At 39.7% G+C, this 16,366-nt stretch overlaps 1 non-coding gene across 1 annotated transcript; it reads right to left on the reverse strand.

Annotated features, from left to right (window-relative positions):
* Nucleotides 1-6,937: 6,937 nt before the first annotated feature.
* LOC120274303 lies at nucleotides 6,938-7,044 on the reverse strand. Its single transcript, XR_005540832.1, has one exon. It is a non-coding gene; the product is annotated as a small nucleolar RNA R71 (small nucleolar RNA).
* Between the last annotated feature and the right edge of the window lie 9,322 nt (nucleotides 7,045-16,366).

Below are 16,366 nucleotides of genomic sequence, written 5' to 3' on the forward strand. Positions count from 1 at the left end.
TGGATTATTGTTTGTTTATTCCATGCTTGGGTTATTTTGGGATTTAATCCATTATTTTCATGCTATGAGCTACACTAAGGAGAAATCCGTGGTTCTTTAATGAGTTATACATGTAGATGTGACCTACTCGCATGTATTAGATAGTGAATGGATTAGAAGGGGATACTTGTTGACAAGATCCCCTTGTGTATATCCCGCAAGTGCACGGGTTTGTCAAAGTAATAATCCCAGATGAGCGGGGTCGAATCCACAGGGAGTAGGGAGTGGAAATACTTAATTTGGCTCTTAGCTATGTGGAAGATCAATAGTGATTAGTGTGAAATTGATTCAATTCTCAACAATAAAAGCAACAAGTGAGAGAACAAGAATAAAGAAGAGGGCAAGGCAATTGATAAAGATGGGGTACTCGGATGATGCTTCACCTAGGATAATCGTTTCAAGTGCAAGAACTCTCTATTATACTTCCTAATCAATGCCATGGTGAGTCGTGGAAATCCTTACATACATAGTCCCAAATCTAAGGTCAACTATGCCTAACTCTATACATGTCCCGGAGGAGAAATCGAACAATCTCAACACCTCACACTCGCATAAAGTTGCAATGAACTCTAGGCATTCCAAGTGATAAATATCTTCCTAAAAGTAGACCTAACCCTTTAGTCCAGGCGGAAGGTCCCTAGCCACAATTAAGCCCTAGATACTAAGATCCTCTCAACGCTTCACTCCATTGCATGCGCAACTAGGCCCCAATGGAGGTTCATCCCTTAGACCACTCACTCTATTATGGCCGTGAAGAACTCGAGGAACGGAGGTAGAATCTATCACGCCGGAGGGGAAAGGGGACGCACTTGTACCTCTCGACTTACCCTCTCAACCCTTTCCAACCTAGCTTTGTCTAACGCTCGTGGTGTGTCACTCACTCACAAGGTTACCAACAAAAAATCTCAACCCTAGTGTCACTCTAGGGGAAATGTTCATACAATTAAACATTTAAGGTTGGAACTCACAATAAACATCAATTTATTGAAAGGATAATAAAGAAGTTCAATGAAACCAATACATCCTAGGGTTCACAATCATCCAAGCACCAACTAGGAGTTTAGCTCTCTATGGAGCTTAGTACAATCAAAGAAATCGAATGTAAAAGCAATGAATCCATAAAGAAACCCCCTCGATGGTCGTGATGATGGTCTTGTGGAGAGTCCTCTACTCGTCGTCCAAGGATTCCTTCGTCCGGTATAGGATATGCCTCGATCGAAGCTCCCCTACCAACCTTCTTCCTAATGGAATCACGATGTTGGAGCCATAGAACTTCTCTAAAATCTTGGCCAATACCCCTCGAAACCCTAGCCAAAGCCCTCTCTCAAGTTGGGGAAAAGATGGAGAAAGGAATGCCAAAATCGCGGCTGAATCGGCTTTAAATAGGGCTGGAATCAGGCGACTCCACGGACAAAATCAGTCCAAATTACCCTTGCATATTTTGTTCATCATCCATGTATCATGATAACCCCTAATGGGAATCCACATCAATAGGCATTTGCATCTCATTGTTATTCTTGCTTGCTCGTTGCTTGTTCTCTCTAATTTGTTATTAAACTTGTATTTAGTTTTAATTGCATCTAGTAGAGTAAATCCCTTCACTTAAGATGTTAGGCTAGATAATAAGCTGAGAAGGAGTAATATGAGATGCTTAGCCCCATGAAATACGATCCTCGTGTCTTTACATGAGTTATCACTTGGCAATCCCGTACACTTGCGGGGAGGCAATCAACATCATTCACACAGCTATGTTTTTCTCGGGAGGACTTTAGTTTGGTGAATGCAGGTCATGTACATGGCTATGTGAATAGCCCGTGTATGTCTCTAGATGCTTATCTTGGCAATGTCTGAAGGGTACACAGGCGTGTACCTTACCCATGTATTTTTCTGTTTGATGCTTTTGGTCCTCTTTTTCTACCGAATTCATTCCTCTAGCTTTTGTTCTGCTTCTTTTGTCTTGAGAGCATAAATAGAACAAACTACGTACTAATTATCAATGAAAACACTCTTGAGGACTACTTATGTGTAAAAGATAATCAATATAGTATGTATAATATAACACTTACCAAATACCGTCATGATATGCCCCTTGCATATCCGCAAGTGCAGGGGTTGTATAACTAGTAAAATGTACCCAACAGGATTCAGTAGTCGAATTTACAGGAACTAGGATAGCTCTCAATACTTGTTCATTTTATAATATCTAGCTGACTCAAAGATTGGGTTGAATTGATTAAACTACTAAAGGAGAAAATAATAGAGAATGAAGAAGATACATGGTTTTTGGGTTGAAGAGATAGCAATGGGAAGGATAGTGGCCTGGACTAATCCCCTTGACAAATGCAATGACTAGGCAATAATTCAAGAGCTTCTTCTTGGACCGGGGTAACCACCTATGGAGGGTTTGATAACATATGTCCTCACTCAAGGCTCAGAGAAGACTCAACCCCTTCCCTAATGTGTGCCCTAGCTAGATGAATAGAATATATTCTCTAGAAAACAAAAGGGAAATCTAAGGTTAACTGGCAACTTATATTGTGATTTCATCGACTGGGAACTAGCAACGAAAAATGAACGTTCATGCGATTATCAGTAATACCCACATTAAATTAACTATGAACACACAACAAGGTAATCAACACAAAGATGAATAAACAATATGAACAAAAGGGAGACCACAAGAATACTCAAGAATTAATATCACTAACATTAAAACATTAAAAGTCAAGGTTCATAATCCGAAGCACCGAAAGATGGTTAGCCTCTCATAGTCTTACAATCAATCATATGAAAGCAATAAAAGAAATAGACATTGTCCATCAAATTCCCTTCTTGCTTCATTATCAAATCAGAGAAGGCTTGACAATGGTTGTCACCGACGATCTTCCTTTTCCACTCTTGTCTACACTCCAGATCAAGCCATGAATGATGCTGACAGCTGTCCTAACCCACGCCTCCAGAAAAAAAGAAGAAGATCCTCTTGAAATCTAATTTTAGGGCTTAAATAACCCTTTCCATATGTAAACACAGCTGTGCTGATGGCCGTGTTGATGACTATAGTAGACTTCAGAGCCTGGGAATTAATTTTGGCACAATACTAGTAAATCACACTGGGGTAAACATGCCCATGCTTACTATCTATTCTCTAAGAGCACCCTCGTGTAAGGAGCATAGTGACCATGTTGATATTCCCAAGAGCTTTCAAGTAAAATGCCTGGGGGTTGATAAATGCCTAAATGTATGTATTTTATACATATTTGTGTGTGTATAATTTATGTACTTCTTGATGAATCGATGCCCTTTTATGGTCTAAATTGGTTTCTTTTGTATTACAGGCATAAAAGAAGCCTAGGTGAGTTCGACAACGTGATTCAAGAAGAAATCAGCACCGAAAACAGCGTTTTTTAGAGCCAAAGCACTATAGCACCCCTATAGCAGCCTATAGAATGAAAACTTGAAAAAAATGCTAAGTTTGGAGTTTTATAGTGGCAGCCATATGGCCGTGAAGACACCGAATACAGTACTGTAGATGTTTACTGAAGTAGTCACTGTATTAACTTACGTGAATTTTGGCAATTGACTGGAAACTTCACGGCCCGTATGCCGACCACATGGCATCTGACTTATATCTTCACGTTTGAACCTTAGCAAGATTTCCTCCAAAATCGGTGCATTGTGATACACATTGGCTTCTTTCCTTCATAATTGGTTTCACAACCCTACCTGCATAAAAGTAACATAAAAACACACATATTAATGTAAAAACCCGAGAAAAGTAATGCTCAACATAAGGAAAGAATGCTTCGCATTCATATCACACAAGCACTTATCACTTGTATCAACAAGGCGATAAATCGGGTGTTGGTAGCACTCTGATAAGTGCTTGTGTGATAAGGATATGAAGTATTCTTTCCTTATGATGAGCATTAGTTTTATCATATTTTAACGCTAATATGTGTGTATTTATGTTACTTTCATGCAGAAAGGGTTGTGAGACCAAATATTAGAGAAAGAAGCCAACATGGAACGTAAATGTAGCATTTGGAGAAAATCTTGAGAAGGTTCAAACGTGAAGACATAAGTCGGTTTCAAAATGCGGGAATGTGTACGAACCTCCTCGTATTCAAGTTAGCACAACGATTTGGAGGGGCACAAGGGCAGTCACATTCAAGCATTCTGGCTTGTACATGTATAGCAAGATCTCCACCAACATGTCCATTATTGAAGAAGCAAAGTGATTTATGATGTAAACGTGTGCCCAATTATATTACCTCGATGAAAACATGGATTCGGGAGAGTTTCGGGACGGTACTGTAGCAGGCCACTGTAGCAAAACATTACAGTAGGTACTGTTCACAACCGGCTGAAGAAAGATGAAAACAGAGAATCCATACGGGCGTGTGGAAATTCCACACGCCCGTGAGAAAAATCCACTAGGGCGCCCACATGGGCGTGTGGATTCATAATTCCAGTCCTATTTAAGGCCGATTTTAGCACCGATTTCAGTATCCTTTTTTCCATCTTTTCCCCAACTTGAGAAAGGACAATAGTAACGGTTTTGAGAGGTATTGGCCAGGGACTGGGAGATGTTCTACGGCTCCAACATCGCGCTCCATTTGGAATAAGGTTAGTGGGAGAGCTTTCATCGGCAACGACCAGGCGAGGTGTATCCTAGATCGGACAAAGGGATCCTTTGACTAGTAAAGGACTCTCCACAAGACCATCGCCACGACTATCGAGGGGGTTTCCTATGGATTCTTTGCTTTTACATTTGATTTAATTTATTGTAATTAGCTCCATGGAGAGCTAGACCCCCCTAGTGGGTACTTGGGTATTTGTGAACCCTAGGACGTATCCGTTTTATTGAACCTTTTTATGATGCTTTCAATTAATTGATGTTTTATTTGAGTTTCAATCTTGAATGCTTGATTGTATGAATACTACCTCAGAGTGATACTAGGGTTGAGAGTTCTTGTTGGTAACCATTGTGAGTGAGTGACACACCACGAGAGTTAGACAAAGATAGAATGGATAGGGTTGAGAGGGTGAGTCGAGAGGTAGTGGAGCGTCCCCTTTCCCCTATAGTGTGATTTATTCTACCTCCATTTCCTCAAGTTTTTTGTGATCATAGAAGAGTGAATGGGATAAAGGATGACCTTCTGCTGGGGTTTAGTTGCGGGTGCAACGGAGTGAAGCGTTGAAGTGATTTTAGCACCTAGAGCTTCATTGTGGCTAGAGACCTTCCACCTGGACCAAAGGGTTAAGTCTACATCTAGGAAGAGGATTTGTCACTTGGAATCCCTAGAACTCATTGCAATTCTATACGAGTGCAAGGTTGAGAGGATATTCAATTTCTCCTCGGGACATGTATAGAGTTAGTCATGGTTGACCTAAGCTTTGGGACCATGTTTTTAAGGATCTCCATGACTCATTATTGCATCAGTTAGAAAGTATAATAGAGGGTTCTTGCACTTGAAATGATTTTCCTAGGCGGAACAATATTTGGGTACCCCATTTATATAGATTGCCTTACCTTGTCCTTTACTTGTGCTCTCTTTCTTGTTCTTTTACTTTTATTATTTTATATCTTGTCATACATATCACTATTCATCTTTCACTTAGTTAAGAAACAATTTAAGTGTTTTTATTCACTACTCCCTGTGGATACGATACCCCACTCATCTGGGATTTTATTACTTCGACAAACCCATGCACTTGTGGGACATACGTAAGGGGCGTTGTCACCCTCCATTTTTACGGGTAAACTTAGGATGAGTTTGTCCCTATTTTGTGATTTTCTAATTATTAATGCAATCGTAGGAATGTGGATTTGGAAGAAATTCCTACCAACATTTGTATGGGATTAGGGTTCAACACGCCGAGAAATTGGGGTTGTTGTAATCTAGAAATCTCTCAGTCCAAATTACCCTTGAATCTTTTGTTCATCATCCATGTATCATGATAACCTATCAAGGGGATCTGCATCCATAGTCCTTTGCATCTCATTGTTATTCTTACTTACTCATTGCTTGTTCTCTCTAATTTGTTATTAAACTTGTATTTAGTTTTAATTTCATCTAGTAGATTAAATCCTTTCACTTAAGATGTTAGGGTAGATAATAAGCCGAGAAGGAGTAATAGGAGATCCTTAGCCCCGTGGAATATGATCCTCGTGTCTTTAGACGAGGTATTACTTGGTGATCCATACACTTGCGGGGAAGCAATTAAGTTTTTGGCGCCGTTTCTTGGGACTTTAAGGAATTCTAGGAAACTTTTAGATTATTACTCTAGCCATTTCATTTTTTTTACTCATTTTATCATTTCTTTTCTTTTCTTTTCTCTTTTTCTTAACTTTCTACCATCTTTCTTGGTTTTGCAAGGTACTGTGCATGACATGTCCATCAACTTTGATTACACCAGATAGTGAAATTAAAAGAACCTTGTATCGGAGATTGAGAGAAGTTGGTAAAGGGTTAGGTGCACAAAACATTGAAATTGATGATTGAGAGTCTTCAATCATGGCCGAAGAGCGAAGCACTTTGTCCGAATATAAAAGACCTCCATTCTTGGGTGATCAGTTTAGTGTTCAAGCACCATCCATGGCATAAAATAATTTTGAAATTAAAGCAAGTACAATCGGCATGTCCAAAACTCGGTTCAATTTAATGGTCATGCAAATGAGGATGTGCATGGCCACCTTTCCCGCTTCCTTCAAATTTGCTCTACATTCAAGATAAATAGGGTGTCGAATGATGCTATCTGATTGAGGCTATTTCCATTCAGCTTGAGAGATAGGGCATATCGTTGGTTTACATCTCTATGTCCTGGGTCAATAAAAACATGGAAGGATATGGTTGAGAAATTCCTTGGGTGGTATTTTCCACCAAGCAAAGTGGGCAAATTGACACAAGAAATTTCGGCATTTAAACAATGGGAATCCGAGACATTGTTTGAAGCCTATGAAAGATTCAAGGATCTCCTTAGAAGGTGCCCCCATCATGGTTTTGCTTCATGGATGCAAGTACAGATCATCTACAATGGGCTGAACTATGCTACTCGCCAACTCATTGATGCCGCGGCTGTTGAATCCCTTAGCAACAAGTACCCTAATGAGGCTAAGCAATTACTTGAGTCTATGGCAAGCGATGAATCACATTGGGCCTCAAGAGGATCTTCACAAAAGAATGCAGGAATTTATGAAGTGAGTAGAAATGATGCCTTGGCCGCAAAAGTTGATGTGTTAACTCGAAAGCTTGATCTTCTTATGGGCAGTAGTTCAAGGTCAGAATCAGTGTTGAGTTGTAGCACTTGCGGAGGTGGGCATGGTGCGGCCCAATGTCCTATTGCTAGCTTCTCTGTTACTTCCATTGAGAATGTCGACTATATTGGGGGGCAACAAAATCAAGGAAACTCGTACAGCTCAACTTATAATGCAGGATGGAAGAACTACCCAAATTTTGCATGGAACCAAGGTCAACAACAAAGAGGTGCACCACCCCAAGGATCTCAATTTCAATAACCGGCTATTGAGAAGAAATTTACTACTGAAGAGGTTCTAGCCATGTTCATGCTCAATACTGATGCCAGATTTAATAACATAACTAGTAGCATGGATGAACAATTTAGCAAGGTGAATGCTCAGCTCACTCAGCACGCCACACAGTTCAGTGAGATAGCTTCTATTTTAAGAAACCTCAGCTTTTGTAAATTCACTTGAGCATCGAGTGGGGAAACTCGCAAAGGTGAATTCTGAACGGCCATTAGGTTGTCTTCCTAGTAACACAAAAGATAATCTGAAGGAGCATTTGAAGGCCATTACCCTTGGAAGCAGGAGGCAAGTTGAGACAAGGATCGAAGTTGACCCAAGTGTCAAGGAAAGTGGGGTAACCCTTGAAGAAGACCCCAAGCTAGCTAAGAAAAACATTGAAGAAAATAGTCATGGAAGAAATGATAAGCCCCAACAACAAGGACCGTCAAAATCATCTGAGTACAAGCCTCTAATCCCTTGTCCGGCTAGACTGAAGCAAGACAAGGAGGATGTTCAATTTTGAAAATTCATCAACATTTTCAAACAACTCCACCTAAACATTCCGGTGGTGGAAGCATTGACCCAAATGCCTAAATATGCCAAGTTTTTAAAAGAGCTCCTTACGAACAAAAAGAAGTTAGAGGAGGAAGGTACGGTTGCACTCACAGGGAATTACTCAGCCATCTTAGAAAGGAAACTTCCACAAAAGTTGAAGGATCCGGGAAGTTTTATAATCCCGTGGATGCTTGAAGGTGGAGTCCAAGAAAATGCTCTAGCAGATTCAGGGCCTAGCATAAATGTCATGCCCTACACCATGTATTTGAAACTTGGCTTGGATGAGTTAAGGCCCAGAAGGATGACTTTGCAACTGGCAGATAGATCAACAAGAAAACCTCGTGGGATTGTTGAAGATGTAATTGTCCAAGTGGACAAATTTGTCTTTCCTATGGATTTTGTCATCATGGACATCGATGAGGATGTAGAGACACCATTGTTTTTTGGCCGACCATTCCTTACCACCTCGGGTGCCCTAATTGATTTAAAAGGAGGAAAATTAACATTGAGAGTCGGAGAAGAAGAACTGGTGTTCACTTTATCGACTGCCATGAAACACTCTTTAGATCATGATGACACACTTTACTTCATTGATGAAACTGATAGGTTAATTTCTGATTGTGTGTAGGAGGCGCTCTAGATAAATCATTTGGATGAGTATTTGGAGGACTTAGGGAATGAAAAACAAGAAGAGCCCCACTACCACCCTCAAATTTGCAACTTGAAGCAACCAAAGGAGAAGGTGACCTCCACCAATGCCAAAGAAAAAAGTAAAAAAAGAATCAATGTTGAAGAAAATGTGGAGGGAAATTCATGGGCGAAAAAAGAAAGGTACCAAGCCTCATCATCCCACATCTCACGGAGGGAAGGTAAATTTTTCTCCCCTCTCTACGCATGAACAATTCGAAGTTTTTTCATTGTTGTCATTGAATCTACCGAGAAGTAACAACACCAAAGGCAACCAGGAGGGTGCTTCAAACTCTTTGAACCCCCATGAGGTAAGTGAGGAGGTACGTCAGGCTCGTAACGCTAAACAAGCCCTTCTTGGGAGGCAACCCAAGCATTCGGAAGTGTTTTCTTGCATTTTTTGTATTCTAGGTCTTAGTTCATTTCTACTTTTTGTATTTCTTAAGCTTGTTTTTTTTAGTAAGTTCATGCATACACACTTTGCACATTGCTCTCATCAATTTTATCATGGATTAATCATGCAACTTCTTGAGAAACTCATGTTTTGGTATTATTTTATGTGCTAGATCGTGGGTTTATTCATTTCATTCATTTTTGGAGAAGTTTCAAAGCTTGTTGTATCATTATTTCATCATTTGGAGCAGGATTTTGGGGTTTAGATAGCATAATTTAGTCATGCGGCCATTCACAACTCGTATGGAGGCCGTCTGTGCCATTTGGGGTACCAAAAAGAGGCTTGGGTGAGCCTCATGCGGCCCCCATATGGGGCTGCATGGGAGCCATCTGCCCCCTCATCCAGAACACCGAGAGGAGCCTCTCATGCCATGCGGCCCCCATACTGGCTGCATAGGAGTCGCATGGCCCGGTTCTTGCCAATTTAACCATCTCTCTCTTCTCTCTCTTCGATTCTCTTATTTTCTCTCTTTTTCTACCAAATTGTTCTCTTCTTTCTCACCCATTTCTTGGCCGAATCTTAATATTTTTTCTTCTAAAACTTCTCCTCATCCATTGGAGATGTTGATCTAGTAGTTTTCCTCAACTTTAACTCAAGTTTTCTCAAGATTTCGTCGTTATGCTCTTTGATGCACTAGTTTTTTCTTTTTCATTATTTTTGCATTCTTGTAGTTTTTGTGTGGAATTTTCAAGAATTTTTCTTGGTTTGGATGATTTGAATGTCATGGATGGATTTCCATTTGAATATATGTAAAAAAATTTCGATTTCAGGAATATGGGGAAACTCTTGCCACATGAATAGTGACCATACCGCGCCCATACGGCCGTATGGCCACTAAACCTTGTTTTTCATCATTTTCCCCTATCTCTTGTATCTTTTTTTTTATTTATCTTGAATCCCTCGAAGCTTGATCAAAGTTTATCTTTGTTGTAGGAATGCCTAACACCAAAAGGCTCTCCTCCAGACACCTAAGAAACACCACACCGTCACCTACACTCGAGGAACCTGTCTTCAACTTGGCACATCATCAAGAAAAATATGATATTTTGAAAACAAAACCATTTGGAATGGGCATTAAGGGAATTTGGTGAGCTTTTCTAGTTTGAAATGGAGGTTGGACAAGACATGTATTGCTCACCACACCTTTTGTCGAGTCATACCCCACGACGAGCACAAGATGAACTGGGGAAGTTCGTTTTCACCCTCCTCTATTATTTTCATTGCTTCATCTAGCATGCTTATCATGATTAGTGTACATTGAGGGCAATGTACAACAGTAAGTGTTGGAATGGGTGTATTTAATGTATTAGGACCATTGTTTATATGCTAGTGTTACCTACGATGGCTTTATTCATTCTTCTAAGATTCTTTTTGCTTGGATTAATGACTGATGTGAGTTACTTGTTTTTATGCTTTATTGAATCCTGATTCACCCCTAGTATTATCTTATACACTGAATTTCTGTCGATACCCTAGGAATAGCCAATGTGACTACTCTAACTCTCTTGTATGCTTAACACACTACTTTAAGTACTTGGCCTTAGAACACTAAGTTCTATCCTTTAATGTATTCTTAAGAACTTCTATGTCTTGTTGAGCTAATCCTAGTTTTGTGGCATGTAGAGTACTCTGAAGATGTGATCTAGGATGAGTGTGTGAAAAAAATGAGTCTATGTTAGTATTACTCTGCTACAAAAGCATAAATGCGTCTATGTAGACTGTAATCGAGTAGTTGGGTGGCTCTTGTGCCTAACTAGCATGTGCACCCTCCAGAAAGATTTCAAAATGATTTTGGTGCAGTCTACGTTAGTCGGGCTCAAAAAAAAAGGATGAATTATGAAATAAAAATAAAAACCCTACTGATCTTTTTGATTACCTACTAGAGGTTTTGAGAAGAAAGAGGATTCAGTTTCAAGCTATAGAATTAGAAGGATCTTACTTGGCCATTAAAGTAGCACTTAGTAGTTTAAGACTTAGTATTCTTTGTATGTGGAGTGATTAGCATCTAGAACTGTACTGATTGAAGTCCTTGGGCTAGACCAGATCAGGGCAAATTAGATAAAAGATTCACTTACACGGCACAGACATATTAGGGGTGAGACAGGGTATTTTTATTATGCTTATTGACTGTAACTCAACATCGATTGATCATTATCCATTGCTTTTGGATTCTTATACTTGCTTGAGCCCGAGGTAATACATTTAGCCACTTATCAGTCTCTTTGATTTTCATGAGTTGTTTGCTTAGGAAGAAGCAACACTTAAGTGTGGGGATACTTGATAAGTTTCTAAATGTAGGTATTTTCTTATATGTATTTTATACACTTTGCATGTATTTTATTGAGGATTGATGCCCGTTTTGTGCTTAATCGTGTACTATTTGCTTTATAGGGTACGGGAAAGCTATGGAGAACATGACGATATGATTTACGCAAAAAGAAGAAGAAAACAGTCCTGAAATTACTACAACAGAGTTACTATAGTGATATTACTGTAGTAAACATTATAGCAGTGGGATTATTTGAAGCAGCCTGTCCAGCACTTCATGCGGCCCCCATACAGCTCGTATGAAGGTCGTATGAAGGTCATATGTACCCCCCCATGAAATGAAAAGAGTGCCATACGGCCCCCATACGGCCGCATACGGCCCGTATGCTGTGAAGGGTATAAATCCTGATTTCTAGGGCAGAATGAGGGACTTTTGGACAGATTTGGAGGGAGCTTCTTGGAGACTTCTTGGGAGACTTGGGCGACATTAGGAAGAAGAATTAGGGTAAGGAAACAAGAAGATCATCCAAGGGCAAGGTCAAGGGCTCTCAAGGCAAGAAGACATCATCATTCAAAGGGGAAATCGACAACTATTTGAAGGAAGGAGACCCGCGGCTAGAGGAAGCATCATTCTGAATTCTATTGGTGGGGGAAGCATCATTCGGCACATTTTCAACCTCCTCCTTCACCATTTTCATCTAGGAAGTGTCATTTATAAGTTTTCTTTGTGTTTTACTTGACTTTATTGCTTGTTGTGGTATGATGACACACTAGACCCCCAAGGCCACCAGATGTTGGTGAACCTTATGGGGTTTTATCATGTATTTTGGATGATTTTTTGTTAATTCCATGCTTGGATTATTTTGAGATTTAATCCATTGCTTTCATACTAAGAGCTGCACTAAGGAGAAATCCGTGGTTCTTTTATGAGTTATACATGTAGATGTGACCTACTCGCATTTATTAGATCGTAAATGGATTAAAAGGGGATACTTGTATCAACACGCCAAGAAATTGGGTGTTTGTAGCCCTCCGTGTTTTAGGGGTAAACTTAGGACGAGTTTTTCCTATTTTGAGATTTCCTGGTTCTTAATGCAATCATAGGAATATGGATTTGGAAGAAATTCCTAACAACATTCATATGGGATTAGGGTTCAACATGCCAAGAAATTGGGGTTGTTCTAATCTAAAAATCTCTCAGTCCAAATTACCCTTGCATCTTGTGTTCATCATCCATGTATCATGATAACCCCTGATGGGAATCCGCATCCATAGGCATTTGTATCTCATTGTTATTCTTGCTTGCTCATTGCTTGTTCTCTCTAATTTGTTATTAAACTTGTATTCAGTTTTAATTGCATCTAGTAAAGTAAATCCCTTCACTTAAGATGTTAGGCTAGATAATAAGCTGAGAAGGAGTAATATGAGATGCTTAGCCCCGTGGAATACGATCCTCATATCTTTACATGAGTTATTACTTGGCAATCCCGTACACTTGCGGGGAGGCAATCAACATCATTCACACAGCTATGTTTTTCTCGGGAGGACTTTAGTTTGGTGAATGCAGGTCATGTACATGGCTATGTGAATAGCCCGTGTATGTCTCTAGATGCTTATCTTGGCAATGTCTGAAGGGTACACAGGCGTGTACCTTACCCATGTATTTTTCTGTTTGATGCTTTTGGTCCTCTTTTCCTACCGAATTCATTCCTCTAGCTTTTGTTGTGCTTCTTTTGTCTTGAGAGCATAAATAGAACAAACTACGTACTAATTATCAATGAAAACACTCTTGAGGAATACTTATGTGTAAAAGATAATCAATATAATATGTATAATATAACACTTACCAAATACCGCCATGATATGCCCCTTGCATATCCGCAAGTGCAGGGGTTGTATAACTAGTAAAATGTACCCAACAGGATTCAGTAGTCGAATTCACAGGAACTAGAATAGCTCTCAATACTTGTTCATTTTATAATATCTAGCTGACTCAAAGATTGGGTTGAATTGATTAAACTACTAAAAGAGAAAATAATAGAGAATGAAGAAGATACATGGTTTTTGGGTTGAAGAGATAGCAATGGGAAGGATAGTGGCCCGGACTAATCCCCTTGACAAATGCAATGACTAGGCAATAATTCAAGAGCTTCTTCTTGGACCAGGGTAACCACCTATGGAGGGTTTGATAACATATGTCCTCACTCAAGGCTCAGAGAAGACTCAACCCCTTCCCTAATGTGTGCCCTAGCTAGATGAATAGAATCTATTCTCTAGAAAACAAAAGGGAAATCTAAGGTTAACTGGCAACTTATATTGTGATTTCATCGACTGGGAACTAGCAACGAAAAATGAACGTTCATGCGATTATCAGCAATACCCACATTAAATTAACTATGAACATGCAACAAGGTAATCAACACAAAGATGAATAAACAATATGAACAAAAGGGAGACCACAAGAATACTCAAGAATTAATATCACTAACATTAAAACATTAAAAGTCAAGGTTCATAATCAGAAGCACCGAAAGATGGTTAGCATCTCATAGTCTTACAATCAATCATATGAAAGCAATAAAAGAAATAGACATTGTCCATCAAATTCCCTTCTTGCTTCATTATCAAATCAGAGAAGGCTTGACAATGGTTGTCACCGACGATCTTCCTTTTCCACTCTTGTCTACACTCCAGATCAAGCCATGAATGATGCCGACAGCTGTCCTAACCCACGCCTCCAGAAAAAGAGAAGAAGATCCTCTTGAAATCTAATTTTAGGGCTTAAATAACCCTTTCCAAATGTAAACACAGCCCTGCTGATGGCCGTGTTGATGACTATAGTAGACTTCAGATCCTGGGAATTAATTTTGGCACAATACTAGTAAATCACACTGGGGTAAACATGCCCATGCTTACTATCTATTCTCTAAGAGCACACTCGTGTAAGGAGCATAGTGACCATGTTGATATTCCCAAGAGCTTTCAAGCAAAATGCCTGGGGGTTGATAAATGCCTAAATGTATGTATTTTATACATATTTGTGTGTGTATAATTTATGTACTTCTTGATGAATCGATGCCCTTTTATGGCCTAAATTGGTTTATTTTGTATTACAGGCATAAAAGAAGCCTAGGTGAGTTCGACAACGTGATTCAAGAAGAAATCAGCACCGAAAACGGCATTTTTTAGAGCCAAAGCACTATAGCACCCCTATAGCAGCCTATAGAATGAAAACTTGAAAAAAATGCTAAGTTTGGAGTTTTATAGTGGCAGCCATATGGCCGTGAAGACACCGAATACAGTACTGTAGATGTTTACTGTAGTATTCACTGTATTAACTTACGTGAATTTTGGCAATTGACTGGAAACTTCACGGCCCGTATGCCGACCACATGCCATCCCGAGAGGAGTTTAAAAGAAGGCTTAGGACATCATTGAAGGGTCTTTAGCCACCCTTTCTCCACCATCATCACCTAGGGCTTCAAGGAGGCAAGAAAAGGCAGATCTATCATCAAAGAGCATACTGGCGTGGTTCAACAAGTCCTCATCACCACTTTCTAGTCGATGAATCTAAGGGAGTTTGTTTATGATTTTACTCATGCTTGTTTTGTATCTTGAGATCTTTCTTATATTTATGTTGAACTAGACTCCCAAGATCATCGGGCATCTGGTGAACCTTGGCATGAACTTGCTTATATGGATGTTGTGATTTACATTTATGGCATTTGGTTTGCTTTGTGGTTTAAGCTTTGTGTTCTTTGATGTATCAAATTGCATGAGAACTTTGTGGTTTGATTTCTAGGTTGTACTTGGTTGCATCACCATCGCCCATGTACTAGATACACTTGGCTTAGAAAGGATTCGTGTATGAATACGCCATGACCATCGGGTATTTTGTACCTCTCCAACCATTGGGGATGAACCTAGGTATTATGTTTGACCATAATTAGAGATTTTCCTAAGCGTAATGCAATCATAGGAGGATTTGGGCGGAAGTAATTCTGACCCAATACTAGTATAGGATTAGGGGTTGTCGCCGTGACCATCGAGGTAACCTACTTTAGGATGTCTCTTTGCCCACAAACACCATTGTTTGTTTAATTCTATCATATGTCCAACTTTAGTAGTCCTGAGGGGATCCTCGCTCAGGGACCTCACTCTTTCATTGCTACTTGCTTCCTTAATGTGTTTATGTGGTGTGCCTTAGTCCAATTTGTCTATAGTTTTCTTATTTTGTTTTAAACCTACTTTTGTTAGACTAGATAGTGTCTTCTAGAGGAAAGTAATAGCAGCTCTTTGAACCCCTGGGAATACGATCCTCTCGTGCTTACGCGAGAGGTTTTACCTGACGACCAATGCACTTGCGGATCTCAACCAAAGGTAAACACACCCATGCTTACCAATCGTGCTTTCTCAACAAGATGGTGCTAGGGGTAGTGAAACCGTGCTTCTCAGTTTTGTATAAACTCTAGTATAACGCATAGGGCTCAGGATACTCGTGCTTCCGATAGTGCTTCTGACCATGCTTATCCTTAATCTTGTATTGCAATGTTATTTTGTCTCAGAATTAGTCTCTTTTCACTCCTTTTGGTCCAAACCATAATTATCTGCAACATTTAGCAAACATATCTTAAGTAGCATCGGTTTATCATAAAAACATGCTAAAAGGATAAGTAAAACACACAATAGGGTATATAAATATCTATATAAAATGCACTCATCACCCCCGCCCCCCCACCCACTTAAACTTTTGCTTGTCCTCAAGAAAAAAAGATGATAAGGAAGATAAGTGCTTGATCTCAAGCTCCCAAAAACTTAAACTCTCAAGTGTAAAT

Source organism: Dioscorea cayenensis, chromosome 12, assembly GCF_009730915.1.
Source record: "Dioscorea cayenensis subsp. rotundata cultivar TDr96_F1 chromosome 12, TDr96_F1_v2_PseudoChromosome.rev07_lg8_w22 25.fasta, whole genome shotgun sequence".
Classification (NCBI taxonomy): Eukaryota; Viridiplantae; Streptophyta; class Magnoliopsida; order Dioscoreales; family Dioscoreaceae; genus Dioscorea; species Dioscorea cayenensis.